Raw genomic sequence first — 15,081 nt, forward strand, 5'->3', positions numbered from 1 at the left:
TGGCCATCATAGCTCTCCTCCAAGAGTGGCGGAAAATGTGAATAACTCCCTGTCTTTTAGTTGCAGGTGGTAAAATTTTATAGAATGGTTATGGAGCCATTTCATTTGATTTTTTTTTTTTGTCCAGACCTGCCAGTGTGGCCCAGATGAAGATAATAGTCACTAGATAGAAGCCAAAAAGCTTGTTTCTAACCCCTCTTCTGCTACTAACTCTCTGTATAGACCTGAGCAAGTTGTTAACCTCTCTAAGCCTCAGTTTCCTCACGTATAAAATTAGAGAATAAGTCTGTTATCAGTGCTTTAGAGGCCTACCATGCTTTTCTTTTCTCTTAGTCATAAAGCCCTTTGTTCAATCAAAATTTTATGTGAAAGCAAAAACAAGTGAAGAGCTATAGTTTCATTTCCAATGATAAATCTGAAACACCTCCCACTACCAAACAACAAGAAACGATGGTAGAAATATAACAATATCTTTTCAAATGCGTAGCAGAGCTCACACACAAGTAAAGAAAATTCCCTGGGAACTGAAGATGAAGATAGTTTTTACTGCCTCGGATAAGCATGAGCCGGCTCTAGGATTGCCTGGGGCTTGGTATTACATATCGCTGCATAATATATTACCAAAAACTTAGTGGCTTACAATAATTCAAATTTATTTCTCACAGTTCTGTAGGTCAGAAGTCCAGGTACACTGTCTTAGTCCATTCAGACAGATATAACAAACTACTATAGACTGGATAGTTTATAAACAACAAAAATTTATTTCTCACAGTTCTAGAGGCTAGACATCTGAGATCAGAGTGCCAACATGGTCAGTTTCTGGTGAGGGCCCTCTTCCTGGTTCATAGTTGACTCCTTCTCACTGTGTCCTCATATTGTAGAAGGGGCTAGGAATCTCTCTGGAGCCTCTTTTATAAGACACTAATCCCATCCATGAGCACTCCACCCTCATGACCTAAGCACCCTCTAAAGGCCCCATCTTCTAATATATCACATTGGACATCAGGATTTTAACATATAAATTGGGGGCAGGGGGACAAAAACATTCAGACTATAGTACATGGCATACTGTGCTCTCTGCTCAGAGTCTTACAAGACTGCAATGTAGGTGTCAGCCTGGCTGGGGTCTCATCTGAGGTTCTGGGTCCTCTTCTAAGATCATTCATATTGTTGACAAAATTCAGTTCATTGTGGTTGTAGGACTGAGGTTCCTGTTTTCTTGCTGGCTATCAACCAGGAGCCCCTCTCAGCTCCTACAGGCTGTCCATGGTTCCTTGCCACATGGCCCATTTCTATAGGTCTTCTCACAACATAGTAGTTTGTTTTTTCAAGACCAGCAGGAGAATTTTTCTCACAGTTGAATCTCTCTGATTTCAGGAAGTTCTTAGTCCCTTTTAAAAATTCGTATGATTAGGTTAGGCCCACTGAGATAATCTCTCTTTTGATTAACTCAAATTCAGCTGATTAGAAACTTAATTGTGGGAATGATATCCCTTCATAGTCATAGGTTCTGCCTGTGTTCAAGGGGAGAGATTACACAGGGTGTGCATACCAGAAGTTGGGACTCTTTGGGGCATCACATACTTTCTTCTATCACAGTAATCGAGAGTCTGGGTGGTGGTTAATGGCTACACAAGAATCACTGTAATCTGGGAGAACAAGAAAGAACCAGCCCATGACCACAAAGCTGGGTGTAGGGCGTGGAGGCAGGAGGGAACACTCCCTCTTCTGAGAATTAGTGCCACAGGCCTGCCCTCATACTAATTTAGGATATACTCTCTTTTTGTTCAGGAACCCCCAAGTGAGAAATTAATTTAAAAATGGGTTTAGTCTGGTAATATCCCTGGGACATCTTGCGGAAGTAAAGGAAAACTGCTTTGGAGAGACACAAACATGATCTAGCTACACAAGAGTCTTACAGAATCTGCTTAAGATGCAGTCATCATTCAAAGTCATAAAAACACAGAGAAACATTCCTCCATGAGGAAATTTCAGCAAATGAAATAAATAGCAGTATTAGATATTTCTTCTCAAGAACTGTTCATATGAAAATTGTCAGGCCAATATTATGAAATACATATGTTTAAAATGATTAGAGACATCAAAGAAAGAATTGGAAGCATAAGAAAAGAACAAGATACTAGTTTTAAAAAGAATAAGAAAGAGAAGAGGAGGAGGAGGGGGATAATGGGAAGGAGGGAAAGGAAGGAGAGGGGAAGCAGAAAAATAGAACAGATAGATTCAAAAAGAACCAAATAAAACTTTTAGGAATTAAAAAAAACCCTAAAAAGCTAGACTATACCTAGCTAAAGACAGAACTAATAGACAGGAACATGGATCTAGGGGAAATTACCCCAAAAGGCAGCTCAGAAAGCTAAAAAGATGGAAAACAGGAAAAACAGAGCTGGTCTTTACCATTAAAGTGGAGATAGGGCTGCAGCAGCATCAATTTTGACCTCGCTCCTTGCTCTCCCTCCCTATATCACCACCTCAAACTCCACAGCTCGGTTAAAAACGACTAGACCAGGTATCTCTAAAGCATAATCCAGCTGTTTTGTTTTAGGATTTGAATAGCTTTTTATATAGTCAGACATAATAATAAAAAACAACCCATGAAGCTACTACTGTTACAGTTATAGGAAATATAAGATGTGTTCTGTTAATACCAAAGAAAGACCACAGACTTTCTAAATCTGAGAAAATGTGAATAACATCTTTTGTAGTTTTCACATGTAATACCTTTCTTTTTTTTTTTTTTTAAAGATTGGCACCTGGGCTAACAACTGTTGCCAATCTTTTTTTTTTTTTTTCTGCTTTATCTCCCCAAACCTCCCCTGTACACAGTTGTATATCTTAGTTGCAGGTCCTTCTAGTTGTGGGATGTGGGACACCGCCTCAACGTGGCCTGACGAGCGGTGCCATGTCTGCGCCCAGGATCCGAACCCTGGGCCGCTGCAGCGGAGTGCATGAACTTAACCACTCGGCCACAGAGCTGGCCCCGTAATACCTTTCTTGAAGATGGGTATGATATATACAATTAAGTTCAATGAATCATCCTTAGTTTGTATCTTCTTTCCCCAAATTATTTTATCTTGTAAGTAAAAACTTTTAAGTAGCAAAGAAACCAAAAAATCTTGTCCACTTCTTATCACAGCAAGAATGAGTGCTGAAAGGACTGTAATCATATGGATTATATCAGTCAAGGTCTAGGCAGGAAACAATCACACACAACCTGGGTTATATGAGGAAAGTTCAATAACTAAGGTGTAAGCAGGATAGAGAGAAGCCACAGGGGAAAGTCAGGAGAGAGTCACCCTTACCATCCCTAGGCCTAAAAGGGTGAAGGAGAGGCACAGTAACCGAAACCTGGAGAGAGAGCTATGTGGGGAGGCCCACCTAAAATTGTGATCTTCAACAGAGGGATTCATCAAGCCTCCCTGTGGGGAGGAATCTGAGGAGTCAATACCCAGACTTCACTCTCCTGTGTCCAATCTCCTGTTGATACTCACCACTGGTAGAACCCAACCAGAAGCCAAATAGTCAGGAAGTAATCCATAGAATTAATTAGAATACACAGAGTTTCCAATATGAGCTGAGAAGAGAAGTGTGGGAGTGGAGCTTGAAAAATTAAAAATCAACCATTCAAGATGTTACTGAATTCCAGTTTTAGGTAAGAGCTTAATGTAATCAGTTACCACCTTAGCCAAAACCCCTGAAAAGTCCAAAGTATGCCAAAGAGACCAGAATTTCCTAGGACTTCTAAACACTAGCCAAAGAAGGAAACAGGATTATGTTCCCATCTTCTCAACTATTTACTCTGGATTGTGAACCTAAAAATCAGCTCAGCTTCAAGTCTTTGAACTTTATAGAGAGTCCAAAATATCTGGATTGAGTGTTGTTACTATTGTTCTGTGGGCTTCCTCGGTAAACTGACTCTTCCTAGCCACTAATAGAAAGGGGAATATCAGTAAAATAATAACAGTTAACCTTAGCAAACAGTCATGGCGTGCTAGACACTTTATTAAGCAGTTAATATTCATTAACTCACAATAATCTTAAGGTAGTATTATCATCGCCACTTTACAGTTGAGGAAGCTGAAGCACAGAGAGGCGATACCTTGCCCAAGACCAGCTAGCGCTAGGCTTTGAAGCCAAACAGTATGATACCAACAACTTCCTTTGACAACCATGACATACCATATTTTCTACAATTCCAAAGGGTAACTATTGGAGATCTCCCTTTTAGCCCTTGCCTTATTTTTAGTAAATTTCTATTTCTCTGTGTTGGAAACGGACGTGTATGAGGGGAAGTTCCAAGCTATCTATCCAAAAGACGCTTCAGCTAAATGAGATTTAGTCTGAGTTAAATTATTCTAAAAATTAACAATAACAGAGAAAGTGACCTAGGATCTTTCCTCTTATAGACACAGGACTTTTAGGGAGGGGGAGTATGGTTTATTTCTCATGCCAATCCCAAATTTACTCTAGTGACAAAAAAAAAAAAAAAAGAGTTCATTTAAAGACTTAATTTTCATCAGTAACTCATTGCTGAAGTTTTCCTCCCTCCCACAATAATTTTTCTCATTTCCTCTAATTTCAATCTTTAACACACTTGTCTAATGTACAGCATGGTGACTATAGTTAATATTTTATTATACTTGAAAGTTGCTAAGAAAGTACCTCTTAAATGTTCTCACCACATTCACACACAAAAGGTAACTATGTGAGGTGATGGATGTGTTAACTAACTTTATTGTGGTAATCATTTCACAGTGTCTATATATGTCAAATGGTCATGTTGTACACCTTAAATTTACACAATGTTATATGTCAACTATATTTCAATTAAGCTAGAAAAAAGTTAAAAACAGTCCTCAGAAAACAGCATTTCTATGACCCTTAAAGTGATCAGAACACTAGTTCCTCAAATAACTAGAAAGCAATTTCTTAGTTTATTTTCATAGAACTATACCACCTGTTATCATAAAAGCCAAGTACTATGAGAGAGAGTCTGATAGACTTTCCTCAGAGATGGAAATGAATCCACTAGTCACCCTTGTGAAAACTTTTTTCACTGGCTAGTAAGCAGAGAAAAGGAAGTAATAAAGATAAGAACAGAAATGAATCAAATATAAAATGGACAAACTATAGCTAAAAATCAATGAAATCAAGAATTGATTCTTTGAAAAATCAATAAAGTTCATAAACCTCTAGATATAATGATCAAGACAAAAAAGAGGGAAAATTCAAATTACCAATATCAGGAATGAAAAAGGAGACACCAATACAGATCCTACAGATATTAAAAGGTGATTAGGAAATGTTATAAACAACTTTATGGCAAAAAATATGACAACCAGATGAAATGGATAAATTCCTTGAAAGACACAAATTACTAAAACCCTTGCAAGAAGAAACAGAAAACTGAATAGTCCAATATCTACTAATGAATTGAATTCACAATTTTAAGCCTTCTCATAAAGAAAATTTCAGGCCCAATTTCTTTCTTTTTTCTAATGCTTTTTGGTGAGGAAGATTGGCCCTGAGCTAACATCTGTTGCCAATCATCCTCTTTTTTTCTTTTCTCCCCAAAGCCTCAGTACATAGTTGTATATCCTAGTTGTAAGTCATTCTAGTTATTCTGTGTGGGGTACCATCATAGCATGGCTTGACGAGCAGTGCATAGGTCTGTGCCTAGGATCCGAACCTGTGAACCCGGGCCACTGAAGCAGAGTGCATGAACTTAGAACACTTAGCCACAAGGCTGGCCCCATGCCAAATATCTTAACTGGAGAATTCTATTAAACATTTAATAGACTCTCTTTCAGAAAATTGAGGAAGAAACACTTCCAAACTCCTTTTACAAGGCCAATATTACTCTGATATCAAAATCAGACAGCACAAGAAAAGAAAAATTACAGATAAATCTCTCTCATGAACATAAACGCAAAAACCCTAACCAAAATATTAACAAATCAAATCCAGCAATATATAAAAATGATAGTGCCTCATGACCAAGGGAGCTTTATGCTATGATGCAAGATTGGTTTAACATTCAAACCATTAATTAAAGTCATCTTATTAATAGACTAAAGGAATAAATCATATGATCATCTCAAGAGACACAGGAAAATAGATACAGGAAAAGGATTCGACAGAATTCAACACCCATTTATGATAAAAAAAAAAAAAAACCTGTCAGGTAACTGAGAACAGATAAGGACATCTTTATGTTGAAAGAAGACATCTATGAAAAACCTACATCTAACATCATACTTAACAGTGAAAGACTGAATACTTTCCCCGTAAGATCTGGAACAAGGCAATGCGCTTTTACTGCTGCTACTTCATATTCAAACAGGCTTTTAAACACCTAAGTGTTTCCCAAACTTCTTTCATTATCCAGACATCTTCAAAATTTTGGTTATATCTTCAAAACTCCTATACAACCATTTACTAAAATTCTTGTCTATAAGAATTCTTTTTTATTTTAAAAGAAAAAATTATCACCACCTTAACAGGAAGACCAGGATGATTTGCCACAAACAGAAAATAACAGAAAAATAAATTCATAATTAAATTTTCATTCATGTAGTACATAAAATCATGTCACCACCATCAGTGCTATGTCTATCACACTTGGGAATGGCTAAAATAAAAAAACAAAACAAGTAGTAGAATTTCAAGAGCAGGAAGTTTCTTGAGGAGAGGGATTATCTGAAAGCACATGTGTGTTTAAGATCAATAGCTGTATATATAGTGGATAGTTTGTCTTAGCCCAAGTTCCCCAGAAAACAGAGTGGGAGGCAAAGTTTATGTGTGAAGGCTTTATTAGGAGGTACAATCTTAGGGTACCAAGAGTGAGGCAAAAAGGAACATGAGGCAGGAAAGGAGAGAAAGCAAATACAAGTTGTTGCCTTAGCAAGCTGGCCAGTTTCACAAGAAAACACAGATGACTGCTCAGTCACATAGGATGTATTTCAAACAGGATCTTTGGAATCATAGTGCTTTGAAACAGTCCATCAAGGAGGGGAATTATCAGCCAACCTCTTTCCATATCCTATGCCTCCATGGCCAAAGTTTGCCCCATGGTACATTAACTCCCCTGTACTTCTTGGTTGTACAGCCCAGCTCATCCAGGCAGCTGCTGGAGAAGCTGGATACCATGCCTTATAGTAGGATGCTTCATTTGAGACCAGAAGGATCAGAGGGGCCACAGCCTGTAAAGTCTGGTCGCATCCCATCTGTGTTCCCAAAAGGCAAAAAAGACACCATACTGGAGCCTAGCAATCACCCTGAGGAGGCAGTGACAGCAGGTGGTGTTAGGCGATGAGGTGCCCATAATGGTGGCCAGGTCACTCCACTGACCAAGTAGGGAGAACCTGGAAGGCAGGGAGGGCCAAGTAAATCCAGGGAGGTGCATTAAACCAGGTCTGATGCAGTCTGAACCAGTTGCTGTGAGTGATCTGCTGATAGTTGGAAATACCCACCTAAAGTTGGTCCATGTTTTCTGAAATTCTTTGGGATAAATTTTCTCTAAAATATGTTACGTGCTGCCATTTATTGGCAATACACATACAAAGCTGCTCCCTGAGTTTTCTCCAATGCTATATGGAGTAGAATTTAACTGAGCATCAACTCATTTCCTATGTAGTGTCTGAAATCCTTTTTTCTACTGAGATGTACACCCAGGATGATGTACCAGGACATCATATACTTCCATGGGCTTACCTTAGATTGGGTGCAACTCCTGGTATTCTCAGTGCAACCTGCTCATTCTCTCCCTCTCTCTCTTACTCACGGGAATGTCTCCTGAGAGTGTCACATAGGGATAACTACTTTTTCAAAAATATATAAATCATTTGTAATGATTATTAGTATTGTTACAGAGTGAAGTACAGTGTTTAAGCATTTAAATTCTGGAGTTCTTAAATAATCCAGCATCTGCCACTTTCTATGTTACCTTCCACAAATATCTTCACTTTCCTGCTTCATTTATCCTAGCCATAAAAGAAAGATAATAATGATATCCACCGAATTTGGTTGTGTGAAAATTAAATGAATTCATCTCTTGCATGAGTGAAAATTGTTGATATAGAACAGTTCCTGGCATGCATTAAACATTCAAAAAATGTTAGCTAGTAGCAGTAGCTAATTACTTGGGACTATTATTTGAAAATTCTTACTAATAACAAATGACTTCATTTACCAGTGTGCCACTGGTATTTAATTCAATTCAATGAATATAAATCACTGCTTTATAGGAAAGGTACAAACAGTATATTTTGAATTTGCTACAATTTTCTTTTCTTTGAGAAAGTGGAAAATCTAAGTCACGTATATATTTCAAGTAACATCCTCAGCAAGGTATATTCCATTTCTATAAGTTAGATCTTTATTCTTATTCTTATCAAGAGCTGCGGGATTCTGAGTTCTTTACCGAAAAGGTTATTCTGAAGTTTTCAACTGGTTTTATTCTCAATAGGCACGATAAGTCATAAATTGGAAAATACCAGAACTTGTGTCTTAGAACCATTGATAGAAACGAGCTCACGTACACAGGTAGGTGGGAGAGCTGCAGAGCGAGGTCAGACAGTGTGGGTGCAAACAGCAAGTTCTTGAAGTGGGTGTCTGTCTTTTTCATGTGTTTTCTTCCCAGGCCTGAGTTCTCGGATGTACTAAACACAAGTTGTTTAGTCACAGCCACCTCTTTGGGCACCTAATCACGTGTCTGCCTTTTCTGCTGGCAGCAGCTTCATTCTTTGGGCCTCCCGGACAGAAATCTTGGTCTGGTGCTTTGTTTCATTCCCTTTAGCCTCTGCATTCAATTTGCCACTATATTCTCTAGTTGTTTCCTCTCACTTACCCAGGGTCCCCTTCTGTACATAATTGGTTTTTATTGGTTTCCAAAATATATTGAAGTTATCTGTTTATGTACCTATCTCCCCAGCAGATAACAGCTACTCCAGGGCAGAGCTATCTTCACCTCTCTACTCCAGCACTTAGCACGGTGCCCAGGGCAGCACGCTCTCAGTGTTTATTAATTGGGCACTGTCTTCTGCTCTTTCATCTTCTCCCACAGGCTGCTCACATTTCCCCATCCAAGACCATCTGCCCCAGAGAGCCCTAGAGAGCCAGCAGGCCCCTTGAGCAGAACCTATGGCATTTCTGCAACAAGAATGCCATTTCTCTGAAGTCTTAGGTTGCATCACATTTGTTTGATAGAAAATAATACCTTCAATCACTTATGAGCTATATTATCTTTTCCCCAAAATCTTCAAGAAAAATGAAGGCTCATGAACATTTTGGTGGTTGAATGTGAGGGGGGGTGTACACCCTAGTTTGAAAAGCACAGCTCTATTTTGTCCAGTGTACATTTATCAGGTAAATGTTTCTCATACACATTCTAATCATGTCCTCCTCTGCTTAATAACTGACAAAACTTCCATGTGTCTTCTGCATTGAACTCCCCAGTCTGGCTCCTATGTGCTTGCTGCCTCATTTCTTCCTGCCCCATGGGGGACTCCTCACTCTGACAAGCTTGTCTGCTCATTCTCCCTTATGTCATGCTCAATTTTATCTCTGGACTCTTGTACTAGTTCTCTAGTATGACACATCTTCTTTATTCTGTTTTTTTAAATCCTTCAAGGACCAATTCATACAGCCCCGCTAAGAAAACTTCTATATCAACTCAAGGGTTTTCACCTTCTCTAAAATTTTCTGTTGAAACAATTTATTACAATTTCTCCTTGTTTCAAGCACTTCCTTTATCTTTTCAGCCACTTTTAAGGCAAGGAACAAGGGTTGATTTCCCTCTGTATCTCCCATGTGGTGCAGAGTGGATACTAGACAAATCAAAGACTATCAGCATTCTACTAGACTTCTATGGTTACTTGGTCTAATCTTGTGCAGTAATACCCTTATTTATTCATCAAACGTGAATTTTTTCCAGCTTCAGTGAAGTTATAATTGACAAATAAAAATCATGTATATATAAGGTGTACAATGTTATATAGTGACATATACATAAATTGTGAAATGATTACCATAATCAAGCTAATTAACATATCCATCACTTCACATAGTTACAGTTACCGACCAACATGAATTGAATGTTTATTTTGTACAGGTCACTATGTGTAACAATTTTCATACTAATATATTTGACCATGTTGTTGGTCTTGCCTGAACATTTGTTGTGACAAAAGCTTACTTCACAAGGAGGTTTAATTATTTTTGCTCAACTGTGTAAGTTCTTCTTTATAATGATCTGAAATATGTTTTTCTGATCTTAGTTCTCCTTCTGGAACAATTTAGAATAACTCCAATATCTCTCCCATATAATAGCACTTTGATGTTCATCTCATTTCATTTCTTTTACAATTCTATCCCCAGTTGACATTAAATCCTCATCTTCTGTTCCTACTACTACTCTGTGCATCCTCTACAACAACTCCATGGTTTCCAGATCCTTCCTCATCTTACTTGTCTTCTTCTACCACACTTGAGCTTGTCACAGGCCCTTGGTAACCGAATACAGAAGTATCACTGGAATATTACCAATGCAACTATCTGTTTATTAATCAGGGCATATTTTAGCCTGGAGGCCAGTGTCTCAAGTGACATATAGGGATGTCCTAGTTACCTATATCGCCAACCCAGTCTTGGTTGTCTTCTCAAAGTCAAGCTTGTTGACAACAATTAGATTTCAAAATATTCTTTTAGCATCAAAAAATGACCAGCAAAAATACATTGCAGTTCCTCTTTGGAACACATGGAAATCAATATGTGGCAGAACATAGGGTGTTCTTGGCATGGTACCAGGTGCTGGGTGTACGGTAGTGAATAAACAGAGATGGTCTATGCTATCAAAGAGTTTTCAATTTTTCTACAAAGAAAAATAATAAAAAGGAAACAAATAAATCAATATAATTGTTATAAAAGAAACAAACAGGACAAAGAAATGGAGTAAAAATGGTGAGCCCCACTTAGATAGGGTAGTGAGTAAGGCTTCTCTGTGGTGCTGACATTAAGCTGAGATCTAAAGAGGAGAAAAGAGACTGCCGTACCAAGCAAGAGGGGCAGTCTTCCAGGAAGAGGAAACCAATTGTGCAACAGCGTTAGGGAGGGAAACCTTGGTTAAGTTTTAAAACCAAATGGAAGCCGGAAGGCAGGGGCAGGAGTAGAACAAGACTGGAAAGGTAGGCAAAGGCCAGGTTATGTAGGGTCATGGGAGGTTTTGAGCAGAATGGACCTAAGAAGTGGGTTTGATTTGAAAAGCATTTTGGCTGCTAGAAACCAAGCCAGGAGGCGACTGTAGTGGTCCAGGCAAGAGATGATAGTGAGTAGCTTAGACCTCAGTGACTGCAGTGGGTTTGAAGATAAGTTGATAAATTTGAGATATATTATGGAGGTGCTAACAACAGTTTGTTGATACATTGTCTAACAAAAACTATGCATCTATTAATAAATTCTCGCAAACCAAAGAGATATTTTCATGCAAACCATAGGCACATCAAATAAATAAATTGATTTTTTTGTTGTCTTTAAAAATCCCCCCCAAAAAATATGCAGCAGAGTTGCTGTTTGCATTGGTAGAAAGTGGCTGTTTATATTCCAGATTTGAAACATCTGGTGCTATCTATTCTGAAAAGATGAATGAAAAGAAAGGTAATTCAAAACAGTCGCTGAGGCTATGCTTCTTTGTTCCTTGGAGAATAGTGGATCCCAGGCTCATTCTGGGTTCACGTTATTAAACAATAGGATTGGTTCAGCCTTAGATTTGTGAGTCAGTATTCTAGGAAAATACTTCCGCTCATCATATGAAAGAACTTTCCCATAATTGCCTTTTGGGGAGGTAAACTTAAGGACAAATTATCTGTCAGGCTTTTTATCTTCTCCACTTTTTACCAAGTGGTCATTTAACTGGCCTAAGAGTATCAAGAGAATGACTTGCTTTGCTTTTAGGGACTTGAGAAATAAAAGCTGCATTTATTGGTTCTTGGGAAGGAAATTAGCACAATATCCCAGAAGCTGATGCTTAAAAATGTGCTTGGAAAATAAAGTTCCAAAAAGAAATGTTAAGACATTTTAGTCTTGTTGTTAACAGAGATTAACTTGGTTGTCTTGGAAAAGATTCTTGATTATTCTGTGACTTGGTTTACCTAAATGTCAGATAGTTATAAAATGGTTTTCTCTCCCCCTGTTACTTAGTAGCAAATTAAAATCTGAAAAATCCCCAAAATTAAAAAGGAAAAGTGAGAGAAAGTACCTAATAGTCAAAAAAGGAATGAGGGAATTATTGAAGCACCTGGCAGCATTCAGTAATCATGACTCAATGAGCAGAGAAAACCAATGAGTCAAAAGTGAACAATTTTTCACCTGAGTAGAATTTCTCTGCTCTGGGAGCCTCGTTGTTTCACTGATTTCTAATCCTCTGAAAGGTTGTTGGATATACCACATGGTGAGGGCACAGATGTCACCAAGACACTGTGATCCCATCCTCATCTTGCCTATTGACCTATGTCCTAAGGTACACTCAAAAGAGGCTGAGAGCTTGGTGTCTATCCTTTGAAATGTGGCCTCTGGATTGATTTACGAGTGGCTTTTCTAAAGAATATCCCAAAGAGGCAGATCCTTTAGTGTTATTGAGGACATCTCTCTCTTCCTGAACAAGTCTCTAAACCGCTCTATACCTCAGCGTTTTCATCTGTAAAATGAGAATAATAATACCACCTAACTTATTACATTTGTTGTAACGTTTAAGTGATAAGATAAACTTAAAGACAAAAAGAACCTCTTGAAACCATGTTTTATGTTAGTGACATATCACTAATAATGTTAGTGACAATAAATGCTAGCTATTGTTAATTTGACATTCTCATCTATAGTTTCAACTTCAACTTCCATGTGACTGCTCATAATTCCCAATTACTGATCAGCCCTTGTTACCAGACTTTGCACTGTCACAGACTCTTGCACCCCTCCCTCCAAAATAGCCCAGAATTTTAACCCTCTTTGTTTATTGAGTTCAACGTGTCTGCCCAGCATATTCCCACAGTTCTGCCCTCGCCATGTCCCCTCCCTTCTGTCCCTAGTCACAGCCCTTCTCTCACTCCCCTACCATCTGCAGTGGAGCACAATGACACACACAATCTCACATCTATGTCTTTGTTCATGCTGTTTCCCAAGATCTGGAATGCTCTTTTCTTGGCTCACACACAAATTCTACACATTATTCAAGACCCTCAATTTCATCTCCCTTACAACTTTATCTTCTTCAGCTAAAACACATCTTCTCTGTATCAATTTGGTACTTAATTACAGCATCCTTATTTGTGTTTTCATTGTTTTCCAAATGAAAATCTAATTTTCCTAACCAAACTGGAGACTTTCTGAGAGTAAAGACTATACCTAATGCTTCTTCCATATCTCCTGCAGAGTCTATCAGTAAATCACACAACAACTGGGAACCCATAAGCACTACTTGACTTTAACAGAATCTCCACTTGAGTTAGTTGTTTCTGAAACAAACTTGGAAGATGGCTTGAAGATGGCTATGGGAGTAGTAGAGACCATATCTGTAATTCCCTAAAACCCCTCATAAGAACTACCACTTAATGACCTATCCCATGTGCCAAACCCCATACAAGGCTGAAACACAATTAATGCTCCCCCAAAACCTATTATTATCTCCATTTTGCAGATGAGGAAACAGAGAGGGGTTACATTATTTTCCTCAGGAGATAGAGCTTGAAGTTTATTACCTTCAAACAGATAGTTATACAGTTTTCCCTGCATTTAATTACACACTGTTTGTACTCCTTTTATCCATCAGCAATGTAACAGAAACCATCTGGTCTTGTTTAATTTCTTATGTGGAATCTTAGTAACTAGAAGTCAGAAACTGGCAGTCCATGGCCAAACCTGGCCACCAAGATTGTTTTATTTGGTACGTACACTAAGGAAATATATATTTTAAAAGCACACATTTTAAAGCAGATGATTTAACATGAAAACCTGGATTTGTAGCTAAATCTGAATGAATCCAAGTTAGATCAAATATCTGAATGTGAAAAAAAGCTCTAGAAGAAAACATGAATGATACTTGCCTACTCTTAGAACTGCAAAAGGCCTTTCTAATATACGAAGTCCAAAGATCATAAAAACTTTTTGACAGAAAATTAAAAACTATATAGTAAAAAAAGAGAGTGAGTGAGCGAGTGAGAGAGAGACAGGGAGAGAGGAAGAGGAGGAAGGGGAAAAGGAGAAGAAGAAAACGAGGTCAAAAGACAAATTAGGAAATAAAATTTGCAATACGTATAGCAGACAAACGCTAAACTACTCCTAACACACAAGGAATTCATCAAAACCAAGAAAATGATTACATTCCCAATAGAAAAAGAAGATAGAATTAGGGATTCACAGAAAAAAAATACAAGTGGCCAAATAAATATATGAAAAGATGCTGTAACTTAATAACAATGAAAGAAATTCAAATGAAAATAATACACAATTTTCACCCATAACATTGGCAAATGTTAAAAAGATTAGTAATATCCAGTATTGGCAAAAGTATAGTGGCCTAGGGATTCTCCTACACCAATGGTGGAAATATAAAATGGTACCATCTTATTGGAGGGCATGTGACACTAGTCCTTAATATTTTAAATATGCCTTTCCTTTGATCTGACATTTCCACTTACAGGGATTTATTTTACACACATTGCATAAAAATATTTATTGTAGAATATTTGTAACAACAAAAAATTGAAAGCAAATTTAAATGTCCAAATCAATAGAATTATTAGATAAACAAATTACAGCATAACCATACAATGAAATACTAAGAAGTCGCAGGGAAAAAATAAGGTAAAGATATAAAAAGAATTACATAGCATATTATTAGATGAAACATATGTGTATATATTATGATCCTATTTTTAAATAATTATATATTTGTATGTGGGACAACTCTAGAAGAATATGCACAAACCGTTAACAGCAATCTTCTCTGGTGGGATTGTTTTATACATTTCTGTGTTGTTTGAAGTTTTAATTGGATATATTTCTTTTGTAAAC

Source organism: Equus caballus, chromosome 2, assembly GCF_041296265.1.
Source record: "Equus caballus isolate H_3958 breed thoroughbred chromosome 2, TB-T2T, whole genome shotgun sequence".
In the NCBI taxonomy this organism is placed as follows: Eukaryota; Metazoa; Chordata; class Mammalia; order Perissodactyla; family Equidae; genus Equus; species Equus caballus.